At 35.7% G+C, this 16,878-nt stretch overlaps 1 long non-coding RNA gene across 1 annotated transcript in view; it reads left to right on the forward strand.

The window, feature by feature from the left end:
* Nucleotides 1-2,425: 2,425 nt before the first annotated feature.
* Nucleotides 2,426-16,878, forward strand: part of LOC137774996 (uncharacterized) — a 62,666-nt gene continuing 48,213 nt past the window's right edge. Inside the window, exons 1-2 of the long non-coding RNA XR_011075962.1 lie at nt 2,426-2,592; nt 2,683-2,756. This is a non-coding gene — a long non-coding RNA (uncharacterized lncRNA). The remainder of the gene's footprint in view (nt 2,593-2,682; nt 2,757-16,878) is intronic.

The following is a 16,878-nucleotide window of genomic DNA, read 5'->3' on the forward strand; positions in this document are numbered from 1 at the left end:
CTATTTTTACGGTCTCATATAAGGCAGTATGGCTGGCTCTCAAAGTCTGGAATTTCTTTCGTATTTAGCATGCAGAATAGCACCTGACAGCCTTCCAAGTTACTAAAGGAAGGCCTCTGTCTTAGTCCTTGCCTTCACTTACCATCTGTTCTTTTTCAAAACCCCAGTGCCTCAGCTGTGCTGTGGAAATTGACAAAGTTAATGACTTCTAGCTTTGGCTCCTATTTCTGAGCATTAGGTAGCTCCAGTTATCTTCCACTCTCTCAATTTCCCCACCGGTTAAATGGGGATAATGATGATCAAATGATGTGCACAATGTAAGCAGGGGTTAGAAGTGTTCTGTTTTGTCTGTCTGCTTAGATGGAAAGAACATGGTGTTGTTTTAGTGCTGTAGAAAAACCAGAAAATGCCCTTTGCTATTTAGCAAGTCATATGCTTCTCCTGGTTTAAAAGATCCAACTTTCCTTAATTAAGTTTGGCAACAAATGGGCATCTCCTTCAGGTAGAACCTGCTTCATAACAAAAATAAAAGGATTTGACAAGGCATTGGGACAGTTCCCAGTTCAGTGCAGGGCATAGAGGATAATTCAATGATAGGGATATAAGGTCTGAGAAGGCAACGGATGACTCCTAGTTTTAGGAAGCAACAAAGCATGTTTGCAGCAGACAAAAGTGAGCCTCAAACAAGAGGATTCTCCTGAGGAAAAAGCACTCACACCCGGAGAGGGTTCTAAGGTTTAGTGTTTGTTTGAAGTGGCCCTACCCTGTGCTGACAAAAAGCATTTTTGTGTGTGTGTGTTATTCCTTGTGATTCTTCGCTCTTTATGGCCCTGAGCCCTGTAATGATGCATCATTTCTACAGAGGGCAGGGTGTGCATTATGATGAATGAGAGCGCCCACAGTGAGGGAGATTAATCATCTATTACAGTTGAGTTAATTGAAGTGACTCTGCCTGTGGCCAGTTGCCTGAAAGTACCCTTTAAAAAAGAGTCTGGATATGACCTGACATGCACTTTATTTCTGGAATGTGGCTGGCCCTGCCGCAAGAACCTTAGGTAAAAACCTCTAACCAAGTGGTCAACTAAAATGAGAAGCAAAACTATGAGAAGATGACCTGTGACAATTTGGATGGTTGACTCCCTTTAGGAAAAGAGTAAAATGTGAGTCCTAAGAGTGCCCGTTACTACTAACCAGGCTGGAGAGCAGCTGAATACGTCATCAAGAGCCCCATTTGGAAATATCTGAGTTTTATGGCATTATCAATGAGTTTGTCTTCATAGGTCTGAAATATTAGATAATAACAAAGGATATCCCTCAAAGTGTTCTACTTTAGTATGTAAGATGTAAACTTATCTCTTCAACAAAACTTAACAATATTGTAAGCCTAGAAAAAAAGCCTCTAGTTGAACGTTGCATTACTCTATAGCTAGGAAGCCTGGAGAAGTTCATTAGCCTGATCTGGGCCTTTCTTTCCTAAACTTTTATGTGAACGTACATTGAACCTAAAGAGTTCGAAGGCTGCATGGTCCAGTATGGGAGCCACGAGTCATGTGTGGCTATTGAGCTCTTGAAATGTAGTTTTTGCACCTGAAACTAACCTTCAAATTTAATTTTAATTCATTTAAATTCAAATTTCAAACAAATGCAGTATAAATTTAATATTGATTACTTACTGAAATGAAATTAGTTCAATGTTTGCCAACTTTGTGTCATTTGAGGAGAATACATTTTCTAGATTTTGAAAGAATTGAGATATTTGCTTTTTCTTCATCAGCGGGGGAATCTGGGTGTTGCTAGATCTTTAAGAGCAGTGTCTCAACCTTTCCTGCACAGTCCCTGACATTTAAAGGCCAGGGCAATCAAGCCTATCTCAGAGGTGAAAACTGCCAGTTCAAGGTTTCATCTGCCAGCTTCTCGTAGATGCCATATCCGTGGCTAGGGATTTAAGATCAGCAGGCCATAATTCCTGGAAAGACAGCACAAAAGAAAATGCACTTAGATGGTTCCATGTGGGCTGTATCTTTCCTGAACAGCTAAGATTGATACCTAGGCTGACATTGGGCATGCTTGCAAATGGCTATACTTATCAATTCAGATATTATTGAAAATAATATTGCCATATGAAAATACTTTTTGGCTACATAGTAGTTTGCCTTAGGAAAACATCTTTATTGCAGACATCTTGTATTTGATCATCCAGATGGGAAGCTTGTCTCCTGTAGTTCAGAATAATACACTACATTTTTGAGGGTTGAGATGACTTATTTTCTTTGGTATTTTTTCCATGTTTACAAAAACTGGGACTTTAAGTTTTTGTGGCTGCCCTGAACACTGTCTAATCAGCATCCCTCAAATTTCTCTGTTTAGTTTTTTTATCTGGTCTTTGAGTGAGAGAAGTCTGGCTTCTTTTCTGCATACATTTCTTACTTCTAATCATTGTAATTTCAACTAATTTCCTGAAGATCAAGAAATTTCCTTTACCCTAACTGCTTTTGAAGAGCTTCTGAAGGCTTATCACTCAACAGTGAAACAGCATTGTTATAAGTGACTGCTTATATTCATGAATATTTCACTTTTCTGGAAAGAGAAAAGGTAGAAATGGTTCACTGAACTGAGAGTGCTTTCAAACTCCTTTTTCTCCCCTTTCTTAGAATGATAATCACTAAAAATATCTTTTCCTAGGACAAGATGTTTGTGTTTTCCTGGCGTTATGACTCTCCTCCATTTGCTGTCCTGGCTGATGACTTGTGGCTGAGGTACGTGAGCACAGACTATCTCTTCAAGGGGAAATCATTTCTCACAGGCAAGTCAGAACGACAGACCTTGCAAATAAAGATATTGTTTTGGTACGGATGTGAAAACAAAGCATATCCATAGTCGCACTTTAGTTGCCCAGTGTAGCAGGGCATCTACCACGGTCTTCTTGAAGACTAATCATCTGCTAAATAAAGATAGAATGTGAAGATTACGGGTGGCCCAGACCATCTTTTTAAACATAGCATGCAATTAAGGCCTCCACAGTGCAGCACAATTAGAGAAAATATCTCGATATTTTTATTTTCTTAATCTGGTCCAGTTTGCTCTTTTGTTGCCTGGCGTTTTATAAAACCTATTGAGCTGGGAATATCCATCCGTATTTTAGTGTGAAAGAAGATTTCTCTAATTGTAAATCATTCTCAGAAAGTAGATTCTGAAGTTCTTTGTAATATTTTTAAGAGGAAAGGTGATAAAATAAAACATGTTAATTCCCTTCCGAGGCTACCAAGCAGCTTATTGGTATGGCTGTTATCTCTCCTTTCCCTCTCTTCCTCTCTCCCTCTCTCCCTCTCCCTTGCCCCTCCCTTCCTCTCTGTTTTTCAGGATTTCTGATGCTAGTATCATTTCTTGTCCTCATGAATGACTGGGCATATGAAAGGGTTTAAAATTTTAACACCATTAATGCCATGGCACCTAGCACCTCCGTTTAGTTTGGATATGATCTATCAGACATGTTATGTGGCAGAAAATAGAACAAATAATTCTTATAAGTCACAATAAAAGGTCATTAGCAACTACCAGAAACGAAGGGAATACTGAGCTGTTTACACTGTAATATCACTTCTTAGTACCAGCATTTCAAGGACAAAATGAGAAGTGAAGTGGGAAATTTGGGCTTTGGACCAAAGAACATTTCCCTGTGTTTGATTTTTCTCGTTGGACCAGGGAGCAGTGCTTTTTTGTTGTTGTTAGAGAAAAAAAAAAAAAATTAAATGTATGTGCTTCTTACAGAAATGGGAATAATTATATGTGGCTTCACCAGTTATGTTCTTCACTCTTGCTTCTCTGTATGAAAATATTCTAAAAGATGAAAGCTCACATTATTGCAAAGTCATGGATTAAACTTGGGTGTGATAATTTTATTTCATAGAGTTGGATCAAATCAGGTTATCAAAGGGAATTTTTAAAGCAAAACTATCTCTATGTCCTGTTACCACAGTACCAATGATTTGTTCATCTTAAATTAATTCCTTATGATAAATGATCCTATTGAATAAAATTTTTTTGAGGTTCTGATATGTGAATAATGGCGAGTCACTCTGTCAAGACAAATCATCACCTATTTGCAAGGCGTATTGAAGAAGGTATATCAGACAGAATAGTCTAGGTAATTCTGTGGCAACAACAACTATAAAATTTTAGTGGTTTACTAGGAAAAAAAAAGATTTCTTTCTTTTTCATGCTACATGTCCATTTCAAGGCGGCTATGGTTTTACTTCAGACATTATCTTTATTCTAGGGTCCATGATCAAGTTGCCATTTTCTGGAACACAGCCAATTGATTGAGTTGACAAAGGCAATAAAGAAAATGCAAACCATGCACTCACTGTTCAGAAGTGCTGCCTGTCACCCCACTCACATTTCATTGGTCCAAACAAGTCACATGGTCAAATTTGTTAAATAGATGTGGCATCCTCCCACAAAGATAAGCTGTGAAAGGAGGCACCACATACGTGTGAACATAATAAAATCTACATAGAGACTATATATCTTGCTCAGATAGGGAGATAAGAACTAAAACAAGAGTTAATGCCTTTATAGTTTTCCAAACCAATTTCTTTTACTAGTTTTCACCTTAAATACATAATTGCCTCAGCTACACATACCAAAAGGAAATCACCATGTTTCTGTTTTGAAAACCTAAGTCAGAATAAAAGAGTAAGTTATATCTAAATGCTTAGAGTAAGGGAAAATGCAAGTTGAAGTGTGAAGGGAGGGACAGAATCTGATTGTCCCTCCATTAGGATTAAAATTAGGATCAAGTTGTTATTGGCCAATTTACCAAATAAAATCTTGGTACATTTCTGTTCCAGATCAACTAAAAACTAGGTACAACTATTTATTATAACAGAATTTTACTATAGTCCAATATATTTCGAGGTTAAAATAGATTGTTTATTTAATAACATTTATTTTGAAGATAAATACATAGGGAGACAATTTCACAAGAGTTTCTGATACTTTGCCATAAATATTTGGTATAATAATTGTGAAAGGGGCTGGGAAGAATTTACACACTTTTATAGACATTTCTTAATCAGTCACCAGTGTATTTTTACACAGCTATGCCCAACGTTGGGGAAATTTTGGAGAAATTTAATCACATTTGGAGGAACGTCTTCTCATACTTCTCTGTTTCCTTATCTGGAAATCACTTCATGTAATTTGGCATTAATATTCTAGTCCCAAGTAACCTCTATGACTGCTCTCTGGGAAAACGCTCTCTCCAGTTCTGTATTCATAAGTTTTCCTCGTTTCCTTATCTTCATCGGATTGCGCATAATGTTAAAGTTGATCAATTTAGCTCCAATAATATGTTTTTTTTTTACTACTTGGTGGAGTAGGGAGCTTTGTTGTATTTCAAAAATTCAACACTAACAGTAGCTACTATTTTATAATACTTGGTAAATATTAGTGTTTGTAAATACTGGACTTGAAGGTAAGTCAATCCTTAGGTACATGGAAAGAGCTACTGATTGGGGAGAATCTCAGAGGTCCTGAGAATTTGAATCAGAGCCAAAAGATATTGAGGGGCACATGGGAATTGAGACGCTGAGTCACTGTGACTTCATTTTTTTGCTGTGATGTTTGTGTTCCTCTTTATCTTACTATATATTTATGGAGCATGGCTAGCGTGTTTGGTGATTTATAACAACATATATGAAACATGAATCTGTACTCTCAAGAGCTCAGAAACTGAAAATGAATAAATAAGTAAATAAAAAGAATGGCAGGCCTGCAAATAAACAATGTAGTATGAGGAAAAGTGTGCCTCTTTTTATTTACATTTAATTTTTCAAGTCTCTATTAAATCATCCCTGTGCAAAATATACATTGTCATGCTCTCTTTCTGGCTTATCTTAACTGTAGTGTTGTGGAAAGGACAGGTAACTATTTCCTTTCTCCACAGTGTTCAAGGTTATCAAAGCAGGGCTTTGTCTTATTATCCTCAATTTTAGATTTAGAAGTTGACTCTCATTAGACAGTTGTTTCCTACTTTGCATGAAATAAAACTATGATTTTTAAGCCGTGACTGGTTCACAACATTTAATCTGCAATGGCTAATTTGTCTTTAATATAATGGGTGAACATTTTGTGATCTTAAATGTTTTGGTTTAGATTATGTTATTTTATTTATTTATAAACATAAAATCAGATGAGATATCACAGTTGAGGCTTAGGTTTGTTTATTTATTTATTTATTTTTAAATAAATTTATTTATTTTATTTATTTTTGGCTGGCTGTGTTGGGTCTTCGTTGCTGTGCGCGGGCTTTCTCTAGTTGCGGTGAGTGGAGGCTACTCTTCGTTGCAATGCACAGGCTTCTCATTGCAGTGGCTTCTCTTGTTGCAGAGCACAGGCTCTAGGTGCTCAGGCTTCAGTAGTTGTGGCACACGGGCTCAGCAGTTGTGGCTTGCGGGCTCTAGAGCGCAGTCTCAGTAGTTGTGGCACACGGGCTTAGTTGCTCCCCGGCTAGTGGGATCTTCCTGGACCGGGGCTTGAACCCGTGTCCCCTGCATTGACAGGCGGATTCTTAACCACTGTGCCAGCAGGGAAACCTGAGGCTTAGGTTTAAATAATCAAAACAGACTATGTTAAGAGGGAGACTTCACAGCTGAGGATGAGGTGTGGATTTTGGGTTATAAAGCCCAACAAATATTGTGAATATGACTCTAAGTATACAAGAGAGACTTAGAATTTTTATCCCATGGATATTACTATTTTGCTTATCTGTTTGAAACCAAAATTTAATATCAAATTCAGGAAATTAAAGTAAATATCACTGAGTAAGCATGTGAAGCATAATGTGGTATGGACACGGTATAATTTTTTTTTGAAGTACAGTGTATTTATAATATTATATTAGTTCAGGTGTGCAACATAGTGTTTTACATATTTTTATAAATAATACTTCATTTAAAGTTATAAAATATTGGCTATATTCCCTGTGCTGTACAATATATCCTTGTAGTTTATTTACTTTATACATAGTAATTTATACCTCTCAATCCCCTTCCCCTGTCTTGCTCCTCCCCACTCCCCTCTCCTCATTGGTAACTACTAGTATCTGTGAGTCTCTTTCTGTTTTGTTATATTCATTCATTTGTTTTATTTTTTAGATTCCACAGATAGTATTTATCTTTCTCTGTCTGACTTATTTCACTATGCATAGCACACTCCAGGTCCATCTATGTTGTTGCAGATAGTAAAGTTTCATTTTTTTATAGCTGAGTAATAATCTATTGTGTATATATATATACCATACTTCTTTTTATTTTTGGCTGCACCACACAGCATGTGGGATCTTAGCCCCTGACCAGGGATCGAACCTGTACCCCCTGCACTGGAAACGCAGAGTTCCAACCCCTGGACCACCAGGGAAGTCTCACCATGCTTCTTTATCCATTCATCTGTTGAAGGATGCTTAGGTTGCTTCCATATCTTGGCTATTGTAAAGAACGCTGCTATGAGCATTGGGGTGCATGTATCTTTTCGAATTAGTGTTTTAATTTTCTTCAGATAAATACCTAGGAGTAGAATTACTGGATCATAGAGTAATTTTAGGTGTTTTTTTTTTTGAGGAAACTCCATACTCTTTTCCACAGTGGCTGCACCCACTTACATTCTCACCAACAGTATACAAGGGATCCCTTTCCTCCACATCCTTGCTGACATTTGTTATTTGTGGTCTTTTTGATGATAGCCATTCAGACAGATGTGAGTTTAGATATTCCATTATAGTTTTGATTTGCATTTCTCCGATGATTAGCAACGTTGAGCATCTTTTTATGTACCTGTGGGTCATCTGTATGTCTTCTTTGGAAAAATGTTTATTCAGTTCTTCTGTCCATTTTTTAATTGGGTTGTTTGTTTTTTTGATATTGAGTTGTATGAGCTGTATATATATTTTGGATATTAACCCCTTATCAGTCATATCCTTTGCAAATATTTTCTCCCATTCAGTAGGTTATATTTTCATTTTGTCCATAGCTTCCTTTGCTGTGCAAAAGTTTTAAGTTTAAATAGGTCCTATTTGTTTATTTTGCTTTTGTTTCCTTTGCCTTGGGAGACAGATCTAAGAAAATATTGCTACAGTTTATGTCAAAGAATGTTCTTCCTATATTTTCTTCTAGGAGTTTTATGGTTTCCAGGAGTACATTTAGGTCTTTAACAAATTTTTATTAAAAAAATAAATATTCAAATATTTATTATGGGTTCAGTTTTGGGCTCTCTATTCTGTTACATTGATCTGTGTGTCTCTTTTTGTACCAGTACCATGCTGTTTTGATTACTGTAGCTTTGCAGTATGGTCTGCAGAAAGGGAAGGATATACCTCCAGCCTGTTTTTTTTTTCTCAGGGTTGTTTTGGGAATTTGAGGTCTTTTGAGGTTCCATGTAAATTTTAGGATTATTTGTTCTAGTTCTGTGAAAAATGTCATGGTTATTTTGATAAGGATTGCATTAAATCTGTAGGTTCCTTTGGGTAGTATGTCCATTTTAAAAATTTGAATTCTTCCAATCCATGAACATGGAATATCTTTCCATTTCTTTGCATCATCTTTAATTTACTTTATCAGTGTCTTATAGTTTTCAGAGTATAGGTCTTTCAACTCCCTGGTTAATTTTATTCCTAGGTATTTTATTCTTTTTGATGTGATTTTAAATGGGATTATTTTCTTGCTTTTTCTTTCTGATGGTTCATTATTAGTGCATAGAAAATCAACACATTTTTGCATATTAATCTGGTATCCTGCAACTTTACTGAATTCATTTCTTAGTTCTAATAGTTTTTTTGATGGTGACTTTAGAGTTTTCTATATATAGTATGTCATCTGCAAATAGTGACAGTTTTACTTCTTCCCTTCTAATGTGTATGCTTTTATTTCTTTTTTTTTTTGTCTGATTGCTGTGGCTAGGTTGTCCATTACTGTGTTAAATAGAAGTTGTGAGAGTGGGCATCCTTGTCTTGTTCCTGGTTTTAAGAGGAAAAGCTTGCAGCTTTTCACCATTGAGTGTGATGTTGGCTGTGGTTTTGTCATAAATGGCCTTTATTATGTTGAGATATGCTCCCTGTATACCAACTTTGATGAGAGTTTTTATTATGAATGGATGTTGCATTTTGTTGAATGCTTTTTCTGTATCTTTTGAGATGATCATGTGATGTTTATCCTTTGTTTTGTTAATGTGGTGTATCATGTTGATTGATTTGTGGATATTTAACCATCCTTGCATCCCTGGAATAAATCCCACTTGATCATGGCTTATGATCCTTTTTATATATTGTTGAATTTGGTTTGCTAATATTTTGTTGAGGATTTTTACATCTATATTCATCAGAGATATTGGCCTATAATTTTCTTTTTTTGTAGTGTCTTTGTCAGGTTTTGGTAGTATGGTAATCATGGCCTCAGAATAAATTTGGGAGTCTATCCTCCTCATCAGTTTTTTGGAATAGTTTGAGAAGGATAGGTATTAGCTCTTTTTTACATATTTGGTAGAATTCCCCCTTTGAAGCTGTCCTATCCTGGACTTCTGATTGCTGGGAGATTTTTGATTACTAATTCAATATCACTGCTAGTGATCAGTCTGTTCAGATTGTCTATTTCTTCCTGATTCAGTCTTGGAAGATTCTGTGTTTCTAGAAATTTATCCATTTGTACTAGGTTGTGCAATTTGGTGGCATAGAACTGTTCTTAGTATTCTATTATGATTTTTTTGTATCTCTGTGAGATTGGTTGTGTTTTCTCCTTTTTCATTTCTTCTTTTGTTTACTTGGGTTCTCTCTCTTTTTTTCTTGGTGAGCCTAGGTTAAAGCCTGACCCTCAGGGCTTAAAACCCGACCCTCAGGGCTTCTGCTTCAGCACCCTGAGACCTGACCCCACTGCTGATAGGACTGTGGCAGCCACTGAGCACAGGAGAAGCCCCAGCTCACACCTGGCTCTGACTCTAGCCACTCCATCTGCAGTCTCCCCTCCCACCAAGGTGATACCTGCCAGCACACCTATCTGCAGAAACTGACAGAAATATTTTGATTCAGGAAAATATAGCAAAGATTTGACTTTATGCAGATTCAAATGCTTTCTACCCCATAGAAATGTCCAGATGTGTAAATACAGGCATTTACTTTTATATTGCTAATAGAGTGTATATACATTTTCTTGATGAATGTGCTAAAATAATGCAATCACTTCATGATAAATAAAAGAGAAAAAAATTTCCCCAGAGATAAAATTTTAAAAATCTGAAAAAATTAAGTTTTTAATCAAGGAAAAGAAATTAACATGAGTTGACGACTGCCGAGAACTGTTGACTGTTCCCTTGTATTCGGAATAATGGAATTTCATACTCTAGAAAAAAACTGAATTCACATTTGTCTTGTTGTTTTATAAACATCATTTATATGGTCTGTTTTGTCTGATATCTGAATTTCAGACAAGTGCAAATATTTCTCCATATAACTGAAAAGGTATTGTACTTTTACAACCATATATATGGACCAGTAAGTAGCATTTAAGCCAAGATACAGTATTTCTCTTCTGCTTACATAAGATTTTTATTCTGAAGCTTAAGCACTGTTCCATGGGCTAATGTGTTATATGAGAATGGGAAGTTGCTGTTTTACATTGAGAATCACTTCGGTAATAAGCCTTGCTATTATTAGCTAGAAAACACCTCCCAGAAGGCTCCGCTCAAGCATTACCTCTTCATTGCAGTACTCCAGGCCTCTCAGTCATTGTTTCTTCATCTGTGTCTGTGTCTTCCTAGCATTTTATATATGTCTTTATTATATAACTTAACTGTTTATTATGTGTCTTTCTCTTTCATGATACTGGTAGCTCTTATTTTTAACACTTTCCTTTTTAAAATGATTTGTTTGCTTCCCAAATTTAATGCTATGAAGACAGGTTCTTTAAAATGTTTAATGAATCAAATAGTGAATACTGTTTCTATCATTTAGAAATGATAGAAGGAGGGTAATTATTATCCCCATTTTAAGGAAGAAGAATCGGAGAGATTTTTATGAGTTTATTGGAGGTGTGGTTTATCCAGGTTCATACGGTGAGTAAGTATAGATTTGGGACTCAGATTTACATATTTTGTCCCTAAGGCCTTGTCCTCTAAATAGCAGAAACATGAGAATTGATACAAATGTTGATATTTGAATTGGAAGATGTGGGTAAAGGTAAAACAAGAGAGCTTTAGCTAAAACATTAAGACAAATAGAGCAAAAGCTAATGAAACATTCAAGGGACTGAAATGATTGTGGGGTGGTATGGATTAAGATCAAGCTATTGTTTTTATTTTATAAAAGGAACATTTCAAAATTTGGGATGAGATTATTACATTGTTTAGTTAATCATTTAATGTACATACCCCCTTCATAATTCTGTAATAAGAAAAAATAATGACCTTTTTCAATAACTTACTTCCTCAACATTCTCTGATATGTTCTCATTTTGAAATATTACTGGATCATAGAATTAGAAGAAAATGCATTCCTACACTGGGTGATATCTTTGGATAGTGCAAGAGTTTCTAACAGGCAATGAAAATGAGAGTTAGTGAAGACCCTGAAAGTGTAAGAAAGATTTTATACATGTATATGTTTGCATACACATTTTTCTGGGAAGAAGTTTATAGATTTGATGAAATTTTCAAAGTTGTTCATGACCATGTAGAGGAAAGAGCTTTGGAATAAGAATTGCTTGAATCCCATTTACAGACTCCTGTATATAAATTGCTTACCTTATGGGGCTGATGGGGAAATTTAATGATATAGCATAAAAACTGGTTTTGGAAGGTATAAAAATGCATGCAATATATAGTAGTTCTTATCCTCATTCATTGCTTGAGGAATAAAATCCAAATTTTTGGCTTGGCGTTCAAGAACATGGATGAATTTTATCAAGCTGCCTTTTCTGTCTTCTTTTTCCCGTACTCTGTTCTCTAGTCAGACTGTATTATTCACTCTCACAGGATACCCACATTCTCACTCCTCTGGGTTCTTGCTAATGTTATTCACTCTGTCCAAATCCCTACCTGCCAATTCATCTCATCTAAATTTTGCCCAAATGTCAAGGCCCATTTCAACAGCTACTACCCCAATTAAACCTTTGTTAATTTCTCCAGGAAGAACTTTTTCAAAAAACTCCTCTCAATTCATTGCACTTTGTAACCTCTAATGATTTTTAATATATTTTGTTTAACAAAAAGGGTATGTGTGTATCCTATAATTTCTCTCTTAGCCTACATGCTCCTCGAATCAAAGACCACATTTTCCTCAACTTTATATGTGCCTGAAACTCAGAATAAGAACTTACAATAAGTTCTCTGGCATGAATGATACAGAAATTCAAATTCAAGAAATAAAATATTTCCCTTTCTTTCAGAAGAAAATCCAATGGACCTTGCATAGCACCTACGTCAGTGCCTGAGCCTACACATGCACAGTGTCTTAAAATAATTTAAATTTGTGTTTTGTTTTTTTTTAAAGAAAGACATTATAGTATGTTTTATAAAGGTAGTTAACCTTGGCATCAAAGTAATGAAACTTCCACTAATGTCAACTATAGAACCTATAATGTTTTCCTCTGTTTTACTTTTGGCCATTAAAGTGATTCTTTTGTGAAATTACTTTTGTTTCAGAACTGGCTGTCCAGACTGCCTAATCAGATTACCACCCACTCGCTTCCTCACAAAGTACAGCTCCCTGATCTGCTCTGATTTCCAACTCTCTTTGTTTTTCAGTAGCTGAATATTTCAAAAGAAAATGTTCCAGGGAGCACTACTGTAGAATATTAGAAGAAATATCTTGCCAGTGGGAAGTCATTGCTCTTCTACCCCCTCATAATTCCACAGAGAAAGAATGAAAGTTCAAGAATTTTTTTCCCAGTAAAACAGGGGTCTGTAAAAGTATACCCTGTTAACAATCAGTGTTAACAGTGTGTATTGGTTGATGATTTGATACTCTATAGATGCAACAACTTAGGTGTTGACCTTTCACTTCTATAAAGGTCTTCACTCTGTGTAGCTGGAAACTCAACTTTAAGTACATCCCTACTTTCCAGAGGTCAACATTTGGCAAAGAAGCACCTATCACAGTTCTTAATTACCTTTAGTGTAGTTTTTTCTCCTTTCACCTAAAATGTTTCTTGAAGGAGAGAGAGAGATAGAAAGAGAGAGAGAGCCCAAACTATGTTGGGGATAGCACTCAATGAACTTAGGTAGAATAAATTTCTTGCCTGTAATGAAACCAATCAATCTCAGGAACATTGAGAAACTTATTTATCGATCATAAAGAACATTGCAAGGGAAAAGATATGAGGAGAGATTACAGTTATCACAAAATGGCTCTAGAAATTGGCTTCCCTCTCCCAGTGAGTTGCTGCACATTGTCTTTATCTGTTTATCAAAACACTACACTTGCAACAACAGATGAAACTACAGGAAACAGAAAACAAACAGATACACACACACACACACACACACACACACACTACAAGAAAAAATCCCCAACAACCTTTTAGTGGGAAATAAAACATTTTGATGAGAATTCCTACAAATCTTTAGGTTAAAACAAGATTTGTTTAAAAGCAATGAGATTTTAATAGACCTTGATAAAACTTGATTTCACCTGCATTAATCAAGTTGCCTCTGCCTGAGAATGTGACGGCTGCACTAAGGTATTTTTAGAACCGTTTTATTACACATTTCATGCCTTTACAGCATGTAGTTGCTAATTTTCTTAATAAGGTCACCTTTCAGTAAATGGCGTGTGTTTTCAAATTCATGTGGGGTACTTGCCTAAAAATTGGGCCAATTTATGTGAGCTGAGGATCCTTATTTTATCCCTTGTGTCTTTCTCATTAGAGTATACCCAAATCTGAAGAAGAAAATGACATTGGCAGCACTAATTCTTATTCATTTCTGTCTTTCTCCTTACAGTCCAATAAAAGAATGAGTCATGTAGGCATTAACTTCTTCCCTAGGTTCTTCATATTTGGAGATCTTCAAAAGCAGGGATAACTTCCCCCTTTCTTTTGTGCTGATACACAGCACAACAGCACAGTTTCTCCATAGAAAAGAGGCTCAATACACCTTGTTGACTGGGGGCTGGAGTCCCATAATCAAGTGGGGAAAGATGAAAGAAATGTTCAGACGTTCTCACCTCAAGGGAGCGGCAGAGTGAGAAAGTAGATCCTGTAACCCTAGGTGATGAGGGGTTAGGCTTAGGAAGCAAAGGCTCTCTCATTTGGAGAGCTGGCCAAGTGCATTCCTAGCATTTTAACATCAGCTCTGCCCGAATGTATGGACTTGGTTATTTCTCTAAAAAAGCAGGAGGGACTGATGATCACTTCCTCTGAATGTCTTGGCCCAGGTTTTCCTCCACTTGTAATTTTCATCCCCATGTGAGTCCCTTAATAAAAATCCTAAACCTTTTGCCTCTGAACTGTCAAAAAACACATTTCAAGCTGAAGGGTGTTACGATTTCAAAGATAGTTTCCACTAAAGATAATGAGTGTTCTAGAGTGCTAATTGAAACAGCAGGAGAGACTGGTTACTTTCCAGATATCCCAGGGGAGCCCTATGTGCCAAGGTGATGGTATACATAAGCTAGACTAATGGATTTTGGTTTCTTAAGACACAGACCAAATGCAGAAATTTTAAGAAGAAAACTTTTTTATGCCATGAAAATTTGATCAACACCATTTATAAATTAATATAAAAAATCTTTTTAACACAGAAGAAAGGACTCTACCATGTATTAGTACTTCATTTGTTTAGAATCTGTCTGAGGTATAAATACTCTTATTTTGATGTGCAAGTTTTCTTTGATATTAAATCATTACTTAGTGGATTATTTTGATTTAATTCACATCTTTAATATCTGAGTGATACACAGAAACTATTTTGCTTTTAATTAGTTCATTCATGAATTAAATATTTATTGGAAACCTACAAAGAAGACAAAGTGCGGTTGCAAAGGTGAATTATACATGAATCCTGCTCTCAAGAATTTACAAATCAGTCGAGGGTAAAACACATGTATATAAAACTATAGTGAAAGTAGAAAGTGCTAAATACCATATAACAATACAAAGTGCTATTAATTTCAATGTTTTTGGTCAAAAATTTAATGAAAACTCATATCTCCATTTTTTTGACTTGTAAATAAAGCTCGCTAGATATAATTGGCTATTTGAAGTTAGAAAGTCTGCAATTCCCTCATCCTAAATATCAATTCTTATTACACAACAACATAAAAAATAGCAAAAATTGAAATGAGTTAGTTGTAACCTCATAACAATAAACGTAGCAATAATCATCCTGAGAGTAACTGAGCTCTGCTTAGATAACTGAGGTATCTCTGTATTATATGTCGGGTGTTCTAAAATAGTGAATAATACATTTTGCCATTCGATTTTAAGACATAGATTACAACCCACAAGGCTGAGTGATCTTAGTGTTTTGGGGAACTGAATTAATTGTCATTATAAGAACAAAATTATTAATTTTAAATTATTAGAAATAAAAAAGAACTTGCCTGTTATACCACAGATTGCTAGTATTTCCATTGCTTACAAGGAACATGGTCTTTACCAAGGTTAAAAGAAATTGAATTTCCTTCACTAAAGACAATTAACACAGAAGAAATTCAACCCAAATGGAACTGGCACACAGAGGTGACATTGTGATTGAATAGGATTTATGGTTAGGGGGCCTGGGTTCAGCTCCCAGCTCTGTGGATTGGACAAGCCAACCAACAGACTGAAATCTACAAACCCACTTCACAAGGTTGATAACATTAAACAAAAGGGTGTTGGTAAAAGTACATTACAAACATTAGTTGTTTTGTATTTATCATTGTTTTTTCTCTGAAATTCTTGTATCTTACATTTAATATTTATCTTTATACCTAAATGGAGACTTTTTTTTCCACAAACATAATGCCCTCTGATTACTGCTGTCTTTATAGGAGGAGAAATCACCTGTCCTCCTACAGTTTGGTTTATCTTCATTAATTAATTCCAGAAGAGAAAGTATTTTGGGTTCTTATGTATTTTATTAATTTGTTAGGTATATCATAACAAATTACCACAGACCGCATAGCTTAAAAACCAGAAATGTTATTTTCTTCCAGTTCCAGAGGCTGGAAATCCAAGTTATATGCTTTCACTATTTTTGTTTTTCTTACCAGAAACATTGAAATTTTTATATGGCATTTGCCACTTTATAATTTCACTATGGTTTTGTATGTGCATGTGTTACCCTCTGTTGACTTGTAGATTCCTCGAGATCAAGATTCATGTCTACATATAAATGTATGTAAAATACTGGAAAGTATTTCTTACTTGAAGATATTCTGTTTTGTTCTATCTTTTAAAGTGGAATTATTGCCCCAAAGCACAATTTCTTTCAATAAGTCAAGAAAAAGAAGGCATCTATTCAAATAGCAAACAAATCAGCTGGCATCTAATGCCAGTCTAGTGCCCTCTGGAGATGCTCTATATTGGCTAGCAGTCTATTTTCTTCTAACCATATGGTTTCGTGCAGATGATTTAGCACGAAAATAGCCTTCTTCAGTGAATAGTGGTGCCGTGTGCAGAAAGCTTGCCCTTCCTTTTTTAACCTCTCACAGAGGTGTAACCCCGCAGGAAAGGCACCGTCCTCTAGCAGTAGTCAAAAACTGGATGCTATAGATTTGACAACTCACTGAAATGTCACGAAGAATCATTTTCTAAATAGAAATCTGGCATTCCTCTGTATTAAGGTTCAGAACTTCAGCAATGAAACACAAGCTCTCTCTAGATATGTGGGGTTATTATTTCAACACTTTTT

The sequence above is a fragment of the Eschrichtius robustus genome, chromosome 13, assembly GCF_028021215.1.
Source record: "Eschrichtius robustus isolate mEscRob2 chromosome 13, mEscRob2.pri, whole genome shotgun sequence".
Classification (NCBI taxonomy): Eukaryota; Metazoa; Chordata; class Mammalia; order Artiodactyla; family Eschrichtiidae; genus Eschrichtius; species Eschrichtius robustus.